Source organism: Sphaerodactylus townsendi, linkage group LG05, assembly GCF_021028975.2.
Source record: "Sphaerodactylus townsendi isolate TG3544 linkage group LG05, MPM_Stown_v2.3, whole genome shotgun sequence".
NCBI lineage: Eukaryota > Metazoa > Chordata > Lepidosauria > Squamata > Sphaerodactylidae > Sphaerodactylus > Sphaerodactylus townsendi.
In genome coordinates, this window is record NC_059429.1 from 101,391,996 (window position 1) to 101,416,916 (window position 24,921).

General features: G+C 40.3%; 1 protein-coding gene across 7 annotated transcripts in view; it reads left to right on the top strand.

Annotated features, from left to right (window-relative positions):
* Positions 1 to 24,921, top strand: part of TOX2 (TOX high mobility group box family member 2) — a 289,944-nt gene that overhangs the window by 109,670 nt on the left and 155,353 nt on the right. The gene's annotated exons all lie outside the window — the stretch shown is intronic.

A 24,921-nucleotide genomic window follows, 5' to 3' on the forward strand; every position in this document is an offset into this window, starting at 1 on the left:
CGGTGGAGCCTTCGCACAGGCTGCGCCGTCCCTGAAAGCTTACCTTCTCCCCTGGCCTCCGGCTTGTCGCAGAGGCCAGGGGACACGCCCCCACAGGCTGGAGCAACGGCTCTAGAGTCGCAGGCCAGGCGGGCATGTCCCCTGGCCTCTGCGACGAGCCAGAAGCCAGGAGATGAGGTAAGCTTTCAGGGATGGTGCGAGGGACATGGTGCCTTCCAGCTGCTGCCGTTCGCTTTTGACGGCAAAGCGGTTGGAGAGTTCCATGCATTTCCGAGGAAAAGAAGCCTAAGCTCAGGGAAGCGAGGTTAGGAAAAAAACAGTGGCTCTTCGCAGCCTTAGCTGGGGGGGGGGGGAGCAAGGGTTGAATTGTCCCTTTTGCTTTGTCCCTTTAGAGCTGTTGTTTTTGGCCCATGCGGAAAGGGCCTATTCTTCTTTTCTTCTTCTCTTAATCCATTATAGTAGTAATATCTTTCCTCCCATCCTTCTTTTCCATCCAAAAATGGGGGAAGGGGATTATTGAAACAATTCAAAGAGTAGAATGAGAATATGTAGCTGATAAAAAGTGACAAGTCTCGGTGGTTGGTTCAGGACTGTGGAAAATTCATACAGTGTTTATTCACTGAATGACAGCTATCACACTCTTGTATATTTATCTATTTTTATTTCTTTGTTGATAAATTGACACATAATTATTTATTCAGCACATTTAAACCTGTCATAGTGATGTATTTGTGGTTTCCAGGTGGTTTTCCATTAAAGTAGGTTACAGGGCCAGAGCTTTTTATATTTTAGCTTCAAATTGTTCTGTGGGTACAATGTATTTTTCTGTTAGATGTTTACAGCATCCATTCTTCAACATTGTTACTGGCATACATAACCCCTCCCCCCATTTTATTCTCACAACACTCCTGTGAGGCAGTTTAAGATGAGTATGGCCCAAAGCCACCCAATGAATTCATGGCAGAGTGGAGATTTTTGAACATCAGTTGCCCCAATCTTAGTCTGTCATTCTATCCACTATACCAGTGCTATAGAAAATGAAAAGTCAATGACAATCCATCTAATGAGAACACTTGATTGATAGAACCTTTGTACTAGAAGGGTTGGCAAACTGAACATCTGGGCAAATGACATTTAATATGTATTTTTATCTGCATGTTACTTTAGGTTTAAGTGTTAAAATGTAAAATACTTGGAATTAAAATGTACAAGCATGCAACATATGTGAATGGGATAATTCTTAAAATATTTTGTAGGTTTCTATGATACTCATACAAAGAGTGAAATTGGTTTTGGATCCAAAGGTCAGAAGAGAACATGTGGTCTACTTGTTTAAGGCAATTGCTGAGTCCTTTCTTTGTACTTATGCTGGGGGGAAATCAGCATGTTATACCCAGAACTCCTGCATTACTGCTATTGAAATGAGCAGACATATGATTGTATTTCTGCATGGTATACACTAAGATAAACAAGTATCCTGATTTCCTCCCACTGTCTTGCTCACTCTCTGTCTCTTTATATAAATCAAGGCTCAAAGAATTGAAATCAAGGAAATTACAGCCATGTAAGAATGACATGTACCACTGGAGAGGTGTTTCAGACCAAATTTGAACAGATACACAGAGCTATTGTTAGCAAAACATAGTTATTTTCAAAATAGCGCTCTCACATTGTTTGCACTGAACTCTGAAAATTCTACTTTCTCGGTTTTGAAACCAGTTGTGACAGATTGTAAGGAAAAGGTAATTTTAAAGTGCAATTCTGTTAAAGCAAACTTATTGTTTACCTTCAGAATGAGGCAAAAAAGGCCTAGGAACAGAGGAGTCACCTGGTTGGTTGTGGCCTCCTGCATTCTGACTGGGCAAGTAACAGTATAATGCAGAGGGAGAAGGAGGATATCTCTCTGTCACAAACATTTTGTGAGGCTTTTGAAATTTTGAGTTCCTGACATAAATAGTTATTTGCTCTTGCTGTGACAAAACATTACCTCTCCAAGGAAAGTAGGGGCAGTCATTCTGTCTTGCAGAAATTCTGTCTTGCTATGTGGTGGTGACAGCCTTGAGTGCTGTGGTTCAAGTGTGTGTGTGTGTGTGTGAGGGTTAGTGTTAAGTGAGGGCACAGTGTTAAGTGTCAGCCTGAGTTAAACCCTGAGTAGCAGGAAATCCACTACCTAGAATAATCAGTAAACTTAAAGGAACTGTACCATTTTATAAAGAACATATCTGAAACAAATGTCTAATCTACACTGAACCAAGTAATCTTAAGTGCTCTGTGAAAGAAACCAAAAAAAACTATAAGTGTCTGCGCCAAGCTCTCTTGTGTAATTAGTGTATATATATTTCTCTTGCCTTATTTGCCTCATCCATCCATCTCCAAATTTAAATATTCCTACCTATACCATCTCATCTGCCTGTTAAATATATCTGTGATCTTGTTTAAGTTTACTTCTGCCTCAGTATATTCATTTGTGTGCCTGAGAGAGGGGAGTGCATGGAAAGGGAAAAATAAAAGTCTTTGGGCATCCTTCACTTTCTGTGGTGTGATAACAGGACTAAGGGAATATGCTTAAACCTAATGCTACTATTATTAGAGGCACCTCAGTCCCTGAAGTGAAAAGATGGGAAAAATGGTTCCCCTTCCTTGGTGATCTAGAACACTGAAGTGGGCCATCAAGTCCACCAGAAGACTGAACATCAGTGTTCACCATATGAAACATGATGGTTGTGATATTTCTGAAGAGTACCCTAGCAATTTGAAATTGGAGCCATTTTTCCCATGGTGCAAGTGCTTGAAATATGTGACAATCTTGTTTTTTAAATGTGACTTTTCTTGGATGCTGATACTTTGATTGTTTCCATTTAGTTGCACAAGCAACTGAGAATGAGTCAGCACACACAATGGGAGTAAGGCATCATTTCTTCTGCCACATATTAGTTATATTGGTTACATTGTTGAGCTCATTTGACCAGAGGTCTTGAGCACCTGAATAATAAATAGCAAGTTACAAATATTAATACTTAGTACTAGCTGGGGAGCTTCCCCATAAAGAGTCTCTGTCTTCTGGAAGGCAACAGGAACCTCAGAAATGGCAAGCTGTGGGTTGGATCCAGCCATCTTTTTCACCCAGTCTCTCCCAGTTCTCAATAGTACAGCTCCCACTCCATATCATTTTTGTCCATGCAGGTCCAATATCCCAGTATTGTCTTTATTGTCTTCATTTTTCTGTAGCAGAAAAACTGGCTGGATCTGCCCCATAAATCCAGCTGACCAACAAACCAACCTGTCAGTAAAAACTGCCCATAGGGATGTAGTGGAGGTGATTCTTTATTCATATCTTTACCTTATGAAGCTTCCCCACCAAAGATACAATGTCAGCATGCACAGGAGGCTTTAAGGAGAATCAAAAAGTCATTTGGTTTTGTACCTATTGAAGAGAGCTTAAGGTACCAGAAATCTTTTCTTTTTGAATTGTGTGTGTATGCATGCCCATGCATATTTGTACTCTGGATGCTTATGTATAAATCAGCATCTGTATGTATCAGTGAATCTCATATCTTCACTTTCTGTACATTTTAGTCTGCAGGGAGCCACAAAACATACCATACTTTACCACTCTTGGAGGCTGAGGATGGGGTCAAATGGTCAGGTTGCTTGATCAGATGTCAAGATGCATTACCACCATGTCCTCTTTTGGGTGCTGAATTACAGCTTGCATTTGACTCATTTCTGGGGTCAAAATGTCCCTCTCATTTGATCAGATGGCAGAAATTGTATAATTTGTATATATCCCTGAGCCATATGGGCTCTGAGTGCTGCTGTAATGTGTTTTATAAAGGCACAGCTGTCTGGGTGACTTATTTAAAATGGGATTTTGAAGTAGTGTTCTTGCTATTAAATGTCCTCATGCAGGGTTACACAAGGTTTATCTGTTAATAAATAGCATTTAGGGCACTCATTTTATAATCACAATAGTTTTGCTAGTTATGAGGCATTGGCCATTACAATAGAACTGTGTTTGGTAAACAACCAATAATGTAAAAATAAATAATAGCATACTTAGGACCTAATGAGGATGCTAGAGACTACTATGTAATCTTGCAAACCAGGCAAAGCAAATTCTTAGCACTGCAGATTATACAATACACTGTAAACATTTCAGCAGATTCGGTGTGCTCTTTCCTTTGAAAAATACAATTTGATGTGAATTTGATATGAAGTTTGTTCATAAAATCAAACTGGACTGCAGGCAGGCAAATCCCTTATTGTTGAAATGGCTACCTGCTACATTGATGACTGAGCACCAAATTAAGCCAACATCACAGCTGCAAAATGCATTCAGAACCCAGAATCACTTTGGAGTAGTAGGGTGTTCTAAAGGACATTGGTTGTGACAAGCAGACAGTACACCTAAAAAACAAAATGACTTCATCAGTTTGCTGGGTTGGGGACCTGGTTCAAAGCTTGTGGTCCTCCTGGTACAAAGCTTCTGGATACATTGACTCTCATTTCATGGGAATATGAACCTTGAAGATGAGGCAGAAATGCAAGTACTTTCCTTCCTTACCTAATCAGACAAAGATGCAGCAACACAAAATTGCATAAGGAATTGATTTAAGGAAGGCCACTTCATGTATTATAGTAGAAGTGGAAACATGTTGCCTTCTGTTAGCTTCTTTCCTGTGATTGGTGAGAGCTGCACACTATTTTTGGAATAGTACATATATGCCATAGGAACACCTTGTGGAGATGTGGTAATTAGTCCCAGTTCTCTGAAGTATGTGAGGGTCTGCAACCTGTGGCTCTCCAGATGTTCATGGACTACAATTCCCAATTGAATCCAATTGACCATTCTGGCAGGGGCTGATGGGAATTGTAGTCCATGAACATCTGGAGAGCCGCAGGTTGCATACCCCAGATAGACTTGCAGCCACTGCTCAGATAACACAATTGGGTGAAACAAGCTCTAGCAATCCATAGAATCGTAGAGTTGGAAGAGACCACAAGGGCCATCAAGTCCACCTCCCTTCCATGCAAGAACACACAATCAGATGTGCCATCCAGCCTCTGTTTAAAAACCTCCAAAAAAGGAGATTCCACTACACCCCAAGGAAGTGTATTCCACTGTCGAACAGCCCTAACGGTCAGGAAGTTCCTCCTAATGTTTAGATGGAATATCTTTTCTTTCACCTTGAACCCATTACTTCTTTGTCCTATTCTCTGGAACAGCAGAAAATAAGCTTGCTTCCTCTTCAATATTACATTCCTTCAAATATTTAAACATGGCTATCATGTCACCCCTTAACCTTCTCTTTGCCAAACTCAGCCATACTCAGCTCCCTAAGTCTCTCTTCACAGGGCATGGATTCCAGACCTTTTACCATTTTGGTTGTCCTCCTTTGGACCTGTTCCAGCTTGTCAATATCCTTCTTGAACAGTGGTGCTCAGAACTGAACACAGTATTCCAGGTGAGGTCTGACCAATGCAGAATAGAGAAGTACTATTACATCCCTTGATCTAGACCAGGGGTAGGGAACCTGCAGCTCTCCAGATGTTCAGGAACTACAATTCCCATCAGCCCCTACCAGCATGGCCAATTGGCCATGCAGCTAGCAGGCTGATAGGGTGGACTCCTGAACATCTGGGGAAAACTCCCTGATCTAAGCTTACTACTCTATTAATGCATCCCAGAGTTGCATTGGCTTTCTTGGCTGCTACATCACACTGCTGACTCATGTTCAGCTTGTAGTCTAAGACTCCCAAATCCCTTTCACATATAGTGTTGTCAAGCCAGGTGTCACCCATCCTATATCTGGGCATTTCATTTTTTCTGCCTAAGTGTAGTATCTTACATTTATCTCTGTTGAAGTTCATTTCATTAGCTTTGGCCCATCTCTCTAACCTGTCCAGGTCATTTTGAATTCTGACTATATCCTCTGGGGTATTAGCTACTCTTCCAAATTTGGTGTCATCTGCAAATTTGATTATCATGCCCTCTATTTCATCATCCATTGATAAAAATATTGAATAGCACTGATCCCAGGACAGAACCCTGTGGCACCCCACTAGTACTTTTCTCCAGGATGAAGATGAACCATTGATGAGCATTCTTTGGGATCGGTTAGTCTACCAACTGCAAATCCATCTTACAGTAGCATTGTCCAGTCCACATTTTACTAGTTTACTTGCAAGAATGTCATGGGGCATTCAAAGTCAATGGCTTTTATCAAAGGCTTTACTAAAATCTAGGTATACTACATCAACAGTGTGATCAGTAAAAGTCAATATGAGTTTCTCAAAACGAAATCATGCCAGACTAATCGCATCTTTTTTTTATAGTGACACCCTTTGTCTACCAAGCATGTCACTATCAAAAAAAGAGATGTGATTAGTCTGGCATGATTTCATTTTGAGAAACTCATGTTGACTTTTAGTGATCACTTTGTTGACTTTTAGTGATCACACTGTCTAATGATCTGCTCCAGAATCTTTCCTGGTATTGCTGTCAGGCTGACTGGACGGTAATTGTTTGGGTCCTCTTTTTCCCCCTTTTTTGAAGTTGGGAATAACATTAGCCCTCCTCCAGTCCACTGGGATGTCTCCTATTCTCCAGGAGTTCTCAAAGATTATAACAAGTGGTTTTGAGATTACTTAGTTGTTTTAATAACCTGGAATGTAGCTTATCAGGACTGGGAGATCTGAATTCATTTAAGGTAGCCAGATATTCATGTACCACCTCTTTATTCTGTGCTGAATTTCCCCTACTGTATCTTCTGTTCCATTTTTTCCTGGATGAGCACTGTTTTCTTTTTGAGAAAAGACTGAGGCAAAGAAGGTGTTTAGTTCTGCCTTTTTGCCATCTCCTCCATTCAGTGACTTTATCCTATCTTTTTTCTTCCTTTTTCTACGGACATACGCCAAAAAGCCTTTTTTGTTGTTTTTAACCTCTCTGGCAAGCCTGAGCTCATTGTGAGCTTTAGCTTTTCTGACTTTCTCCCTACACATCCTGCTTATTTATTTGAATTCCTCTTTGGTGATTTCCCCCTTTTCCATTTGTTGTACATGTCCTTTTTAAATCTTAGTTCAGTTGAAAGTTCTTTAGACGTCCTTAGACGCCTCCCATTTTTCCTTCTCATTGGAACTGTTTCAAATTGTGCTTTCAAGATCTCACTTTTAAGAAATTCCCAGCCATCATGTACTCCCTTCTCTTTTAGTATTTTTGACCGTGGGAACTCACCCAGTAGATTCCTAAGCTTACTGAAGTCTGCTTTCTTAAAATCTAGAATGCGTGTATGACTACTCTTATCATCCCCTTTAAACTGTATTACCAACTCCAGGAGAACATGATCACTTCCACCTAAGGATCCTACCACTTCCACTCCATCAATCCGGTCATCATTATTGGTTAGGATCCAAAATAGCCATTCCCCTTGTTGCCTCTTCTACCTTCTTGACCATGAAATTGTCTGCAAGGCAAGTGAGAAATTTGTTGGACCTGATGGTTTTGGCAGACTTTGGCTCCCAGCAAACATCAGGATAATTAAAATCTCTTCTTTCCTTACTGAAAGTTTGATCTTGGATGTGCATGCATACTTCAGAGAGAGTCTGTTGCTATAAGCCTACCACCATAATAAAATCAGAGGGTTGGTCCCTGCCCAAGGCCACAGCAGAGGCCATGACAGCAGTAGGGATGAGCATGACCTTCTTAGCAGTAACATAAAGAAAAGAGAGGATCTGAGACAATTGTAAAATTGTGCAAAAGTACACACTATAAGGACATCTATGAAGCAAAGTACAACAGATTCTTTTTGATAATATCTTTATCAAGGCAAATTATGCATGCAACACTATATATTTGCTCAACAATTTTGCCTACTACAGGTTTATGAAGGTGATATGTGTATAATTTTCCTCAATAAATATACTATCAAAACATGTCATGAATACCAATCCTGTATGTATGCATGTCTTCTCCTCAGCAGTATCCCTGAGGTACTGAAATGAGCCTCCAGATGAGGTTTTTAATGTTTATACATTGTAAGGCACTACGTTTTAGGCAGGTTTATGTAATCCCATGATATGTCAGGTAACAGGCAGTATTTTTTTGCCCAGAGGTTTATCTCTTTCCTTGTTTGAAGCATTTGTGTGTATGTGGGGGGATCATATTTGGATTGCCCATTCTACAAAAAATGTGCAATGCAGTTCACAATGCAGCCTTTCAAATTTCACAGCACAGTTCAAGAAAAATAACAGCAACAATAACCTTAGCACCAATATAAAAACTGGTATTAAAAGACACTTGACTTTCAGGATTCTGCAAAGTTTTTGTCTTGAATCCTATTGCTGACCCTTCACGCTCCTATCTGTGGCAGTCTTGGGCAGCCTCCTAACTCTGCTGGGCAGGTTTTTACATTTTTTTGTATGACTGAGATGTTTTGATGGTAGCATATTGAAGTGTTTTATGCTTGTCTGCTCATCCTTAGTAACTTAGTTTTATGCACAGGTATTCTAGTTTGAGTTTATTGATTTTAGTGTGTTTAGACTGGTGTAATTATGCATAGGATTTCACTGTGGTTGTGGCAAAAACTCTCATATGCTGGAGCCCTCTTCAACAAATGCATTTATTAGTGTTTGCAGTGAAGGTATGATATTTTATTTATTTATTTATTTATTTTATTAAATTTCTATACCGCCCTTCCCCGAAGGGCTCAGAGCGGTGTCCATCATTCAAATAACAGTTAAAAACCATTTCACCCCAATCCCAGTTAAAACCATATACAAATTATAAAATTTAAAGTCCTGATGGCGATTAAAATTATTTCCCCTTCCCCCTTCCTACCCCCCCCCCCGGAGGCCAGATTTTCCACAGAAGTGAGATGTTATCCCGGCTGGCCAAATGCCTGGCGGAACAGGTCCATTTTACAGGCCCTGCGGAAACTCTGTATGTCCCACAGGGCCCTGATCTCACTTGGGAGCCTGTTCCACCAGGTAGGGGCCAGGGCTGTAAAAGCCCTGGCCCTTGTAGAGGCCAGCCGGATCACTTTGGGGCCAGGGATCACCAGGAGGTCTGCCTCTGAGTAGCGGAGGGGCCTAGCAGGGCAATATAGGGAGAGACGGTCCTGTAGGTATGCTGGTCCAAGGCCGCGAATAGCTTTAAAGGTCAAAACCAGAACTTTAAACATGACCCGGTACTCGATCGGCAGCCAGTGTAGTTGGTACAGGACCGGACAGGACCAGTGTAGTTGGTATGACAAGAAAACTGACACTTCATCCAGACAAGATGAAAAGTGCTGTTGAGCAAGGATAAAGCTAATCTAGGATTTGATTTTCAGCCTGCTATGGATAGGGTGAAAGATCAAGTTCACAATTTGGACATATTTTTTGAAAGCAAATATTTCCAGGATTGTACAACACCAACTTAAATCAGTTTGCCAACTATAATTGTAACTGGGATTGGCTGACCTGGCCACAGTGAAATATGTTTTGGTTGGATTACTGTAACATGCTCTTGAGTAAAACAGCTGAGAGGATTCTAAGTAGAACCCATCACAGCTATGGTATTACTCTAGCTATCATATGTCTGCTGCACTGGTTGTTGATTTTTCACCAGGCAAATTCAAAGTACTAGTATTTGTCTTTAAAGTACTACATGAAACAGGGAACATGAAAATTTGCTTCTGCCTGTATCACAAGATACCCTTCTTGTTCCTTTAAAAATATATAGAAAGCCATGACCATTGCATAACTCAGGTGCTCCCTCTCTCACTCACAGAGACATTAGCAGACAGTGTAACCCAACAATAACAAGCCCTCACTCACATAGAATTACTGCAGTTGGCTCCAACACTGTTCCATTCACATGCTGTTACAATATATCCATATCCTACTTTACACACACACATCCAAATATTAAATTGTGTATGTGCCTTAGACCCACAGCCTGTAGGATTAAATGAAACAAGAAGCTGACTTTTATTTATGGTATTAACATAATACTAGAGAAAGTGAAGTGGAAATTAGAACATTTTGCTTCCACTGAACTTTTGAACTGTGGTCCTGTTCCTGCAATTGTGATCCTTTGGTTACAAATTGATTATTTTCAGTCCACTATAAGCAGGTCCTCTTCACAGTTTCACTCACGCAGCCTTTTCCCCAAGCTGCCAACTCCAGACTGTTAACTTAACTGCTGTTTTCCAGCTGTCAGCATACTAACATTCTGTCAGATCTCATTGGTCACTCTTATGCAGAGGCGGAACCTAGCTTGTCCGTCACAGTCAGCCAATGCAAAACTTACTGCAGTGGGCGGCCTTTGGACTTTCATGAGATTATAGAGAGTTCTTTCATGTATTTTCCTCATTGACCAGGATTTCCAAAATAATTTGTAAGATTACCATGTACAATTTCAGCTACGTTCTAATTGTCCTATAGTGGCCCTGCTAACCCTCTTTCATAGATGGCATTGTGGGCACGTCTTCCAACCTAGTGTTCTCAGAACTCACTTGATAGTCTAAGGAGAGTTCAGCTGAGTTAGAAGAGGTTGTAAGGCCCCTTTAGTCTCCCTGGACAGAAGGTAGGATAAAATGTTTAAAATTAAAATAAATTCCTGCACTTGCAGTCTGCAGTGGTACAATCCATTCTCCTGCCACACAGCTCTGCCCCCTTGTTTTCACCTTGATCCTCTGCATTTATGAATCAGTCTTCTTATGCATGCAAAATATATTCAGGAACACTGAAATATAATGTAACTATATTTTACAGATTAGAAAGTAGAGGAAAAACAAGATTAAAAATGGTTTCCCACTAATATTTGCACAGTTAGAATTCAATAGATAAGAACTGTAACCTAACCCAGGAAATGCAAAAGAACAGGATGAATGGGAGAGTCTCCCCCCCCCCCCACCATGTTCTATTAAGGTATCCTATTCCTTGATCATAGGGGTTTCTCAAATGACACTTTAATATATATATAATGTATATGTGATGTTGAAAGAGCAAATGCAGACGAGTGGTATCAGTGGACTACAGGGGACATACTGATTAATATTAAACACCTTTCTCAGCATGATGCAGTGATACTATCATGTACCATTTTAAAAAGAGCAGTTAATGTTATATTCAAGTTTAATGGAATAAGGAACCAACATACATCATCCTTCCTGTCCTCCCAAACTGGAATAGTATTGAGTCAAAAGTGAGTACAAGGGACAATCCAAGTACCTGAATTTTGTATGAGCTGTTATCTGACAATGGGATTTTTTCAAGCACCCAGCCAAGAAGGCATTATTGTAATTTAGCTTGAAAGTAATGAAGGTCTTGGTAGTAGAAGCATGCACATCTTGGCTGTAAGACTGTTACATTGTTTAAATGGAAAGAAGGGTACTTTGGTATTAAAGGAGAATGAACATTATTTTCCTGCAACGGCTGGTGTTCTTTCAAACAGAGACCTATTGTTAAAAAAAGACCTAGAAATAAAGATAATGTAACTGAACAGCTCCTGGAACCAAAATGAATAGTTTCTGTTTCTTCTTTGTTTGCTTTAAGGAACAAAATAGCATCATACACAATTGTAGATAACTAAAAAGCATTTAGATTGTATGTGGAATTCCTTCATAACTCCAGAAAACAGAATGGGGCAGATGAATGTCATGAGCAACTGTCGAAAATGTACTGCTATTCATTTGGCAAGGCAGATATTAGGGTTGTTGCAAATAATAGCTGGGGTTTGGTTTGAGGGAAATATGTTGCAATGCTGTGAAAAGTTTGGGGCAGAGTGAAGTGAAACCATCAGCTGGCATCAGAAGAGTCCTTGTGGTACAGTGATTAAGAGCGGTGGACTCTAATCTGGAGAACTGGGTTTGATCCCCAACATGTTCACATGAAGCCTGCTGGGTACCTTTTGTGGGGAGAAGGAACAGAATCAGCAAGCCACTTTGAGCCTCCTTACAGTGGAGAAAAGTGAGGTATAAATCCAAAATCTTCTTCCTCTTCTTCTTTTCAGATAAGTTTAATATCACAAGGCCACGTTTACCCCAAAGGAAGGTGTTAATAGTTATTGATAGACCTTCGTCTTGTCTTTAAAACCCAGATAAGCTTCTGGGCACTTAGAAATGGGAAAGAAATCTTGTCACCAGCCCATGGGAAAAATAGCAGCAGTCTTACAACTAGGTCCATGGAGATGCTTGCTTCAGAATTCCCCTTAACTGTGGTTACCAGGATTCCCACTGTAGATGGAGGCCTCCTGTTGGCAGCCTGCTTTACCTTCTGCTGCTCCAAGAACTAGTGGGAGGGAAAAAACACAAACAGTGATGTCAGCTGCACTGCTACATCACTTCTGAGGAAAAAGTGGAAACAATGTAGAGTTGCTCTAGGAATCACCAGAATAAGAGTTTCTGGTTATTTCTAGAGCTACCCTTTGTCACTTCCATATTTTCTTTGCAAGTGACGTCATGAGGTAGCTGACATCAACCAGTTTCAATAAGGGAGGACTTTATTTTAAAGGTTGCCTGATGTGAATATGTTTCATGGCAGCTTAGATGAAAAAAGCCACAGAGGCCATGATGCCATGGCCGTGGGCTAAGGACAAGTTTTCCAGTGGCCTTCTGAATGTTGACAACAGACTTTTTCCCATTATGGGAAGAGTAGTCATTGAGGAATGGCAGCAGCCAAAGTAAACAGTCATTTGGCACCTTAAAGAATGACAAAAGTCTATCCTAGTATACGTTTTTGTGGACTAGAGCCCACCTCTGGGCTGTTGTCTTCCAAAGTTGCATTACGTTAGTCTTTAAGGTGCCCCAACAGTCTTAGCATGACTACTCCTGTTGAGGTGCTGTGTGGTTTCCGGGCTGTATGGTCGTGTTCTAGCAGCATTCTCTCCTGACGTTTCGCCTGCATCTGTGGCTGGCATCTTCAGAGGATCTGATGTTCAGGAGAGAATGCTGCTAGAACACGGCCATACAGCCCGGAAACCACACAGCACCCCAGTGATTCCAGCTGTGAAAGCCTTCGACAATACTCCTGTTGAATTAGAGGTAGAAATGAAATGTGCTGTAATATCACAGAAAACCGGATGGATATTACCCGATAAAATTGGGAATGGCTTACTCCCTAGATATTTTTTTTAAAAATAAACAGATACTGAAATGAACAAAGGGGACCCACTTGACCCCCCTCAAATATCCCTTTTGATTAAAATAAGTATTTCTCCTAGGAACTTGCCAAATCCTCCGCATTATTAACCAGAACTAAGAATTCGTTTTTCACTCAGTCTACAGTGTACAAGTTAATTCTGTGCATCAAAAACAAAGCAAGGTTGAATGAGCCTGTCAGTGAATTATTGGTATAGTGTATGAACGAAAAATGACTTTAGTCTTGGTAGGATATTTGAAGTGAAGTCAGACAGAGTTTCGTTCAATAGAAACACAATCTCCTAGGAACAGGGTGATATTATTATAATGAAGACAAGCTTCAATGGTATACGACTGGATGGATCAACATTTAGTACTGAAGAAATTCAGGATTTAAAGAGCCAGAGTCTTTACATGCAGCCTTATTGAACCTGTGCCTCTTTCAGTTTCCCAGCAGTCAAGAAGGCAGCTGTATTCCTGTAGTGACAGCTGGTGTGCCAGTCACCATTACCATGTCCTCTTGTGACATGTTTATGTGCAATACATGGCAGTCCAGATTGAAGCACCAGAAGGCAGTAGGAATAGCAAGGGCACAAGTCAGGTCAGCAACCAGTATGGGTGAACTTCTTAATTAAGTGAAATATTATTGGTTTGTATGATAAAGTGATTGTCATTCTGTTGTACTGTGCAGGTATGGATGTGCTACACATGATATTCCCAATATATGGGATTGCCATTTTGTCTGAAAGGCACAATGCATATATATTCCAATTTTGAAACACTTATACCAAAAGGCTGGATTTTGGTATGTATATACTGAGGCTGAAAATATTGTCCTTTCAGACAAAATGGTGATCATGTGTGTTGTGAAGATTACATGTAGTGTGTGGCCAAACATAATGCCTGAAAAGGGCTTTTGTTACTAGATATTCTGTATTGTGGTGCTGAGAGAGATGGGTGTTGTTCTGAAGTCACTCGAATATATTTTCTGTTCTACAGGAATATTTGCTCTCAGTAAGGGGAAGAGAGAGTGGTCTCAACCAGTGGGCAATTGGGCAACTGCCCCACGTCCAACTGTCCCTATCTCCCTTGGTGGAGGGGTGCAAAGAGCAGGCTCCTCTTCTTTCTGCCAATCACACCTAGTCTGTTTGAGGTTCAGGTCATTTGTTTCTAGCAACAAGTGCTTATGCCCTCCCGCCACCAATATAATGATGGCTCAGTGGTGGCTGTCAAATCTCATACAAACTCCATCTAGGGCTCATGTGTCCAAGTTGATGGGCAGCAGCTGCCATTCATGCATGTCCTATTGTTAAACTCAGGCAGATGGCTTGGCTGTAATGGCTGCTCTGTCCATGTCTCGGGCAGCACGTCTCTGCCAGCAGTAGTGTCACTTGGGAAAAGCCTTCCCCACTTGGGAAAAGGATCACTCCTTAATTGGCCCTGGGGTGGCCCAGGCATGTGGTAGTTGCAGTAATGATTCTGGGACCTCCTCCTGTATTTTTGCCAAAGACCCGAGAATCACTGAGATTGCACCTGTAAAAGCTACAGACTATCTGGGGAACAAGCTCAAATACCTGCTTTTGGTCAATGAAATCTGTCACTAAGCTGGTGTAGGGGTTTCACTGAAGGTCCTTAATGCCATTGAAGCCCTGATCTGGATAGTCCAGGCTAGCCTGATCTCATAAGATCTCAGAACTAAGCAGAGTTAACCCTGGTAAATATTTGGATGGGAGACCTTCAAGGAATACCAGAATTTTGTGACGTGGAGCCAGGTGATGGTAGATCACCCTGAAAGTCTTTTGCCTTGAAAAAAGTGGGTGTGTGAGAGAGCCATTGAAACATTATTACAAACAGTTTAGTTACCTTTGAACATGTTTACCTTTTTTCTTTTCATATATACCAAATACTTTTTTTATTTCTTGTCTCCTGCAGCATTCACCATGCTAAAGTATAATTAGCAAATTGATGACACTTAACTAATGATGATTCCGCACAAATGTTTGTATCAGTCTATAGCGACAAAATAAAATTGGAGTCCATTGTCACTTCTGAGAGTAACAAATTTTATTCCTTCATAAACTTTCATGAGTCAAAACTCACTTCATCAGATGCATAAAATGTCGACCCATAAAGCTGATGAATTTATATTGAAGGCTTCAAACACCATGAAGGTTGTTTGTATGGGGTGATGATTATTATCCTGAGCAATCATATTGTGATAGTGTGTACCAGCTAGCATAGGCTGGGAATATTTTTCTGCTCTTGTTCTTTGCTGTTAGTTGGAACTATTACTTTGCTGTTAGTTGGAACTATTACTAATACTATTGTTCAGATTTTGTTAGCTCGGTAAGATGGTGCAGAACTGTGTTAATTTGCAATTTTGTTTTTAAGTTCACATTGGTTATGTCTCCTCATATCTTATAGAAACATGAAGGGCTTAAATTGAATCATAACCGGATTTGTGTTTACACTTCCTTCACAACAGGATGGCTAGCTCTCAGAAGGTTACTTGGGAGCCACTTGATTCAAGCAGGAAAGCATTATTTTCTATTTAAGTGTTTGGAGGCCTGAGCAAACTGGAAGAATACTTAGCAAAAAAGAAAAAAGAAAAAGATTATGGCGGTGCACATTATGTGTAATTCCATCATTCTTTTTCCCAACTATTTTTTTATCAACATAAAAGACTCATGGGAAATTGAAATATTGGTGATGGAAGAAAGGGCCTACTTAACCTCTTCCCTGCCAGCCATTCAATCATACAGCCCCTCAATCCAAAACTCATTTTCTCCTTGCAGGAAGAAACCTGTATCTGCAATTGATTTTAATCAGATGGGATCAAAATGGTTAATAGCTCCTTGCTATACTGCTGGGCTTCCACTCTAAATTCCAGCTCTTTCTTGGGAGTAAAGAAACCAGTTGAAAGAAGGATTGCAAGTGGATTGTTGCTTTTAATATTTACAAATGTACAAAATCTAAATAACAAAAAAGCAACACCTTGTCTCCTCTTGACATGTGAGATAAATTAGAAAAAAGAATGATTACACATAATGTTTGGCTTGGCTATTTTTTTCTGGTGGTTTGCAGCTAGATCATAAATGGATTGTGTCTACTGCCTAAATTATAGGACAGGATCTTGTTCTGTAGGATATTTAAACTAATGGAGCCATATCAGAATCACCATGGTGGCCTTTCTTTATTGTTCTCAGAATCTGGATATAAACAAGCAGGGCACATATTTGTAGTAGGGCATCCTATTTTCCCCTCTCCCACTGTTTCCTGTGTTTCTTCCCTGATAACCGCCAAAATTTCTTCCCTTTTCCTGCTAGCTTATTTTCTTCCAATCCACCAACCAATCTACTTTTATTAGCCCCTCTTTCTTCAACTTTCCTTCCTTCCCTTCCTCTGGCAGTCATTCCTCAGGAAAATGCTGTTGTGCAGTGCTGGCTGCTGGTCTGGGCCATCTTAGTTGTGCAGTTCTAGCTGCTGGTCATGGCTTGGCCCAGTTGTGCATTAGGTAATCCACAAGGACTTGTGGAAGAACATTTAGACACAGTGTGTAACAGACTTCTCTCTGTAATACACCTCTGAAGATGCCAGCCACAGATGCAGGTGAAACGTTAGGAACAAAATCCACCAGACCACGGCCATACAGCCCAGAAAACCCACAACAACCAGTTTCCCCTGTCAGTTTCACTCATAATTGTTGATGCAGTGTATTTTTCCCTTATATCACTAATTCAAGATGAAATTGACAAATATGATACAAAGGACCTGGCTCCTGTCTGTGCCCTAAGGTTACATCATAGCCTATCCCCCAACAAAAATTAACCCAGCCCATTTGTATATCTGCCTGAATGTTCCATTGCAAGTTCTAAATGAAACTGACAAAGCTGATCCAGTCGACACTGCTGGTGTGTTTCTCTGCCTGAACACTATATTACTAGTTTGATATGACAAAAATACTTTTTTTTTAAAAAAAGGTATTTTTGAAAATGGAGAGGATAGAATGGCTGAAGGAGAAGCTGGGCGACTACGTGGGAGTGTGGATAAGGACCAACTGCTTGGTGTGGAGAAATAAGGACCATTGCAACATGATTGTATGCTCCAGAAAAGCTGGCTCAGAAACTGACTGAAAAAAATCGCAGTTAAAGTGTTTGGGAAAACAACAGAGGGAATCTGAAGGGAAAACATTTCTGGAACTAAATGGAGGAATAAACATGTGAAATGAAAATAAAATAAAATGCAGCGTTTGGTGGCAAGATATGTAGTAAACAATTTGTGTGGAAAAGGTCTTTGTAACAATATTGAACATTCATGCATGTTCTCTTTCAGTAACTATGTCTTAACTTGCCTTGCAAAATACAATTGAGGCAATCAGTATACTGTTTGGTGCCCTGCATTGCTGATGTTAAACAAGATTCACATAGGTGGAAATTACACTGTGTTTTCCTTTATAGGGTTTTTGTTTATTTTGTTCTAGGAGAAGAGGATTTCGCATTTAAATGGATAAATCTGGCTTTGGTATATGGCTGCAGATGGAAACCCATAACAAAGTAAAATGCTAGCTTGCACTGAGCATTTGCACTTAGGTACACAGTGAAGAAATTGTGGTGGTGATTGTCAAGTTGCACCCAACTCTGGCAACCCTGATTTTCTAGGCAAATGACATTTAGAGGTGGTTTGCCACTGCTGGCCTCTGCATAGAGATCCTGAAATTCCTTGGTAATCCCTCATCCAAGTAGTAACCAGGGCCTGATCATTCTTAACTTCTGAGATCTGAAAAGATCAGTGTTATATTGCAGTGAATTAGAAAAGTAAATAATAAGGCAGAGATGAAAGTGAGTTGTTTTGTAGAACTTTACTGGATAACAAAATAAAGTTACACTAAATATAGCAACAGCAAACTCTATCCATGTAAAGTGCTCAGTCTGGGTATCTGTGCGTCTCTCTCTCCTTTTCTGGAAGAATGAGTATCTGTGCAGTTTATCTGTTCCTGTGTGTCTTTTCTCTTTTTCTGGAAGACGAAGCAGAGAGACCTTTCTAGAAGCTCATGTGATTCTAGTCATGTGACTTCAACAGTAAACTCAATGACTGAACGAAGCAGGCACTTGCAAATCCTAACGATTGGGCTAGCCTGGGCCAACCAGGTCAGGGCTTAAGAAATCATACAGCTGTTGCATCTTGTATCCAGTTTCTGTACACATTTTGCCTGTTTTGAATGCAGGTATTTGTTTCCTGCAATAATTAAAGCTGCTTCTTCAGATAGCATTTCTGTATTGCGTACATCTTGTGGCAGGTGTGGGGTTCATATTTAACTGGCTTCTTAGACTACAATAGGTTAGGTCTATTTTCATGAGAGGAAAAATAATCTAAAAATTCAGAGCTTTATCTTTTAGTTCTGAACCTTCATCAATCATCAAAAATGTCTTCTTTGTTGACATATAATTCAAATTTGTATACATTGTAAAGGGCAAAATATGACTTAGTTTTTATTACTTTAATTAAAATTTGAGCAAAGAGTGTGGAATTCATATTAAATTGCATTTTTTTTCTCCTAGCTGCTGTTGTTAGGGACCCAACTGATCTGATTACCATGAAGATTACAGGCTATCAAAGTGAAAAAGGACTTTCTGCAAGGATTTCATATTAAACGTTCAAACATAACAGTTTAAGAATAATTATAGTAGTATTACTGGAAAATGATTCATGAATTCTGAATTAAATGTAAGACCCTCAAAAGAAAAGAAAATTCTGGAGACCATAATTTTCATTCCAGTCTGATGTAATTTAGCATCCATTTTGCAGTTGTAGAATAAAACGGGGGGAAAATGTAGTTGAACTGTATTGCATTTGTCAGACTAAACTAATGAATTTTTTGTCATTGACTTTAAGCATGCACTCAGGCAAATGGAATAGCCATTTTCATTTTCAGTAATAGAAAGCTGCAGAAGAAAAGGGAAGTAAAGGCTGTAATTGATTGTTAAAATTTAACTGTGTACGGACGGAGAGTTCTCATATAGGGTCTATGAAAATGTTTGAACTGATTTTAATAGGCTTGTAAGAGAAAGGAGCAAACTTTTTTAAAAGAAAAAAGAAAAAAGCAAGACTTGAACTGGAAATTTTTATTAGCATTCCCAGAGGGCTATAATAAAGATTTTTTTCACACAATACAGTGACTGTTTACAGTGGACAATTTAGTTTCCTTCCAACAATTATGAGTGAAATTGAATCTCAGGAAATGTTACTTTTCTCCAAAATTAGAAATAACAATAAAGATATCCCTGGAAGTTTACAGAGTGGGTGAAGAATGAGGGGATTGTGTCGGGGGGAGGGGAGGGGAAGGAGCCATTAGTCTCTGAAAGACAGTTCAGTACATTTATTTAAAGAAGTTCAGATGGCTTATAAACAAAGCATATCCTCATGTAGTGATTAAAGATTGAACATTTTCCCTGTGACTCTGCCTATGAAGCATGGAAATAGGATGCTTCTGCGTTCTGGGATAGTGATGACAAGACTCCAAAGAGCATTTTACGTGTATTATTTGTGTAAGAGCAGTATGGGTTGATCTTGATTTTGTAAATGGTAATTAAATTTAGCATGAGGTGTTTCTTTGTGAATAATGTAAAGCTTTTGGCTAGCCATTTGGGAGGCACAGCTGTGCTATGTTTACTTTTGCTCCTATAGCAATGATAAATCCCATCGCTTATTATACACATTTGACAGGGGCTGCTCAGAGAAGGAAGTGTGTGTTTATTCTTTCTCTCTTTTCTTTTCTTTCTTTTTTGAGAGAGAGACAAACAGTTAAGACTATAATAATGGCCGAATAAATTCATCTTTGTTCTAATTCTGTCTGTCATCCATTCCCAATAGTCTGTTTAATCCACACATCAAAGACTTGGGTTAACATGAACTAAGATTCTTCTTTTCCCTCTCCATTTTACCATTTTTGAATCCCACTCAAAAACAAAGAAATGCACCTTTCTGCAGTAAAATAATCTTGGGAAGGCAACAGTGGGATTTATGGAATTAGCAAAAGGTGCCACCATCCTTAACAGAGGCTGTGGCTTATGATTGCTATTCTCTTTTTATTCTCTCCTACCTCATTTTGCAGCCATCCAGACACTTTGAAAAGTTGTCCTGAAGGCCAAGGGAGCCTCTAGAGGAGCACTTAGTTTGACATGAAAAGCTTCTGCTGAAAGGGTAAATTGGCACTCATCCATGCACATGTTCTCTTGCACATGATGTACCCAGTACCCTTTGGATCCATAAAATCTGCTGCAAAAGAGAATGTGGCTGTTGGCATTTTGAGCATTCTGGCTTTGTCTCAGATCTTTTGAACATGACCTTGGCACGAATGTCACGGGATCTCTATGTAATGGGTTGTTAGGAAACTGCATGGATTGTAAGGATTCTGCATAAGAAAGCAAAAGGCATACCAAATAGCATCATTTACAGGTGAAATGAGGCCTTACTCCACAGAAGGAGGTTACTTGTTCATTTTTAGGGATGCTGAGCCCTAATGTTATTTTACTTTTCTTTTCACCATCTAGTCACACATGATTTAGGGTGACTCCGCAGGGGTTTCAGGGCAAGAGAAGTTTGCCATTGCCTACCTCCATGTCACGACGCTGGTATTGTTTGGACGTTTCTCATCCAAATACTAGCCCGGGCCAATCCTGCTTAGCTTCTGAGACCTGACAAGATCTGGCTAGACTACCCTATCCAGGTCAAGGGCCTCTTTTCATATTTGCATGAGCCAATAGTAAGATGTTGCACAATGAACACATATACTCATGCAAATAATAATGCCTTTACATACTTTTGCAAGCACCACTAGGTAACACACAAAAACCACTTGAGTAATTTATTCTGTTTCTCTGAAAATGAGGCCAATTAAAGAAAGCAAGTGAGAAGCTACATACTGTGGAGGAAAATTATAATGTATTTCGGAAATGACTTAATCATACTTACCTAGCAAATACCATAGATCAGAAGAAGGAAAGCAGTGGAGTAAAATTCAGAAAGCTCTTCAAGTATATGATGGTGCAGGTTTAAATGTCAAGCACCAAAAACTTAATATAACTATTCTGGATATGCCCTTGATTGTGTTGTATTTGAATTTTCTCTAGTAATGGGCATATAAACACACATGTACACATACTCTCTTTGTGTTTGCTTTTTGCAGCAGTGTGGGTGGTGGGCTCAGACTCTCTGGCTCGCTGTCTCCTTTCCTCTTTGAACCTCACCTTTTGTCCTCCTTTCTGGCAGTGAAATAGATAGTCATTGCCCTCCTGTATCCAAGAAGGTGCCAGTGTGGCCTGTCTCCTAAGGATTGATAGATGTCAGAAGAATATATTTAAAAAAGCCACCAATGCAACCAGGAATTCTGCACCCATTTATCACCTGTGAACAGGCTCTCAGCTGCTGCTGTTCGCAAACTCCCTCGTGGGGCTTGCATACCTCCTTTGCTCAGAACACTGCCTCAGAATATGCTATTTCTATCCTATAAGCATTTTCTGCCTCTACTCTGAACTATAAGGAGAGGAGGGATGGCAGGAAAGCAGTCATTGTGGATATGAGTGTGCTGGAAAGTGAATCTTTCAGCCTGATTTAAAGAAAAAACACACACGTGCTTCCTTACCTGCCATGGGGAGAGCAGGAGAGTGAAGAAAAATGGAAAAAGTGAAAAATTCAGACTGTCTAGTTATGAGTCCTATTTCAGTGCTGAAATGTCTCATGGAGTCACTGCTTTTCTCTCTCAGGTAGATAAGTCGCTCTGGTTTGTGTTGTTTGAGAGAGAAAATGAGAGATAGAGATAAGGAGGATAGAGATAAGATGACAGAGATGAGGTATTAAGCCTTCATAAGGACATAAGAAAGAGCCTGATGGATCAGACCAGAGTCCATCTAGTCCAGCACTCTGCTACTGGCAGTGGCCCACCATATGCGTTCAGGAGCTCACATGCAGGATGTGAAAGCAATGGCCTTCTGCGGCTGCCACTTCTGAGCACCTGGTATGCTAAGGCATTTGCAATCTCAGATCAAGGAGGATCAAAATTGGTAGCCCTAGATTGACTTCTCTTCCATAAATCTGTCCAAGCCCCCTTTAAAGCTATCCAGGTTAGTGGCCATCACCACCTCCTGTGGCAGCATATTCCAAACACCAATCACGCGTTGCATGAAGAAATGTTTCCTTTTATTAGTACTAATTCTTCCCCCCAGCATTTTCAATGTATACCCTCTGGTTCTAGTATTGTGAGAAAGAGAGACTTCCTTGCTAATTCCACTGAGTAATCAAAATGGAACATTACAATATGACCAAGCTTCCATATTGTATTGAGGGTAACTATTGGAGGGTGAGGAACCAGATGTGGCAGCTGAAACCCATATACTCTGCATTTTCCAGAGCCTCATTTATAGTGCTCAGAACAAATTCACATGGAAACTCAATATATGAAAAGCCCAGAGATGTCATGCTTATATCTGTATTGAAAAAGTCAATTATTTGCTCAGTTGTCCATCTGTTTTTAAGGGCAATGTATTTCGGTCTGCTTGTCCCAATTTTATACTCCCAGCAAGCAGGGTGGGATTTGAACCTGGTTCTCTCTGAGGCCCTTTCCACATGGGACAATTAATCCGGGATAAACCTGGTAAAAAACAAGGGAGGGGGGCTTCGCATGGATCCCGATCCTAACGCTGATCCACTCCACCTCCCCACCACAAAACCCCCTGGGTTTTACAACAATTGCACTTTTGTTTAAACTTGCCTTGTAGCCAGGGCTGAGTTAACGGCCGCTGCAGCAAAGTGCATTATGTGGCTGTGTTTTTTTCTTCCCCTCCTGGCTCCCATCTGCTGAGCCACGCAGGCATTAATGGCTCCAGCAAGACTCTGGGGAAGCCTGTGTGCCTGCCTGCCTAGCTGCATCAAGGGAGGTAAGTGTCTGAGAAAAGTTACCAAAAAAAAGCACCTCTGTGCCAAGGTGCGCACCCTGGCCAGTGCGCTGGCTGTCCAGGGACAGCCAGCCATGCAAAGGGCCCGGGACTATGCCCACTAAGAATTTACTATGCGAAAAAGGCCTTAGCCTAGTGTAGCATTTGGCCTCTACTAGGCAAACAGTAATCCCTGTGGTTTCAGCTTCAGAAACACATTTTGCCAAAGTTCTGGAAACTGATAACTTCTGTTGTTTGTGGACAACCTAATTCAAATTGACTTTTGCCCATCAATTTGCAGGAAAACACATGACATAAATGCAGTATACATAAATGCAGGAAAATATACAGCAATTAAAGCAATATGACGTAGTAAAAGTATCCAAAGGCAAGACAAAGAGATGGAAGGAAAAGGCACCCCGCTCCTGAAGAATAAAAATTCATTCCCCTGGGGCTTAAAAGAAGGGAAGGCGTCATGATATAACCTGATGTCACCACTGCTCCCACAGGGGATGCTTGCAATTGGCTAATAGTCATTGAAACTATTAAAGTACAGGTATGGTTTCTGTTGGAAGACATTGTACTAGCAACTGTGCTGGCTTGCACATCATTGCTTGAGCAGAGACCTCCAGGCAATATACAACTATCTCAAATTTGTGCCCATTCAGAATATATATATTTTGCATTGTCAAATAGTTTTTCCAGACATGAACTTTCTTCTGGTCATTTTGACTCTCTATTAGCATTGCATTAACAGTGGCTGTACAGTGTGATTTCCCATTCCTCTGTACTAGAAAAGCATGGATGGGAAAGAGGGGAGGTATTTTATTTAATCGTGATAAACATTCACTTGAGCCAAGGAAGGCAGACAACCAAAACATTGGCAGGCTATTAAATTGGCAGGACAAGGCCTGGTCACCTGTTTGGTGTTGATACTACTGATGCATTCTAATGCGTATTTGTTGCACTATTGCAAACATGTCCCACATTGAAATAGGTGCAGTGGTCATGAATGCTTAGCCTGATTAAGTTCAGCTAATGGTCTAACATTAAGTGGGTAAATTCCTAACAGCAGGAGTGTTAGGTGTGGGCAAAGCAGTGTTTGCTATATGACCTGCTCAAGATGAGGCCAGTGTTCTAAATAGTCCATTAAGACTGAGCTTTGGAATTGCTCCTTCACTGGTTTTTATGTCAATTGCTAAGAGTTTTTTTTAAAAAAAAAATCACATAGAAGCATTAAAAAGTGGGTTAATTTGTCCTCTCCAGCATTTTCCTAATATTTTGAACTTGAATTCATCCATTTGATAGCAGCTGTTGGCGTGCTTTGTTAGGGCTACAATGAATGGGTCATGCTCCTAACGCAAGCATGCACTCTTTCTTTCTTTCTTTCTTTCTTTCTTTCTTTCTTTCTTTCTTTCTTTCTTTCTTTCTTTCTTTCTTTCTTTCTTTCTTTCTTTCTTTCTTTCTAGCCACTCCTAACACCTGTTAAAGCAGAGCTTATTACAAAAAATTGTGTAAAATAAGTGTAACATTCCAAGTTTAAACATTATGCATCCATGTTTGTGTAACAAAGAAGAGATGTTCTCAGAGTCATTGGCAGAGCTCTGACTCAAGCTTTGTATGTTCTCTGTATGTTCAAAGAAGCCTATATTTTATCAGTGCTGCTTCAGTGAATTTTGTCCCCAGAAGGAAATGTAAGTGAATTCTGCAAGGGATTTGAACATGGACCTGGTCTTCATTTTATAAGTGCATTTCCCCTCTTCCTATCGATTGACATGAATGTTTGGTGTCGTTTGAAAGTAAGTGCCATGGATTTATTTACTGGAAGTAGGAATCTGCTAAATCATCTGTTTTCTATGTATAAGGCTATC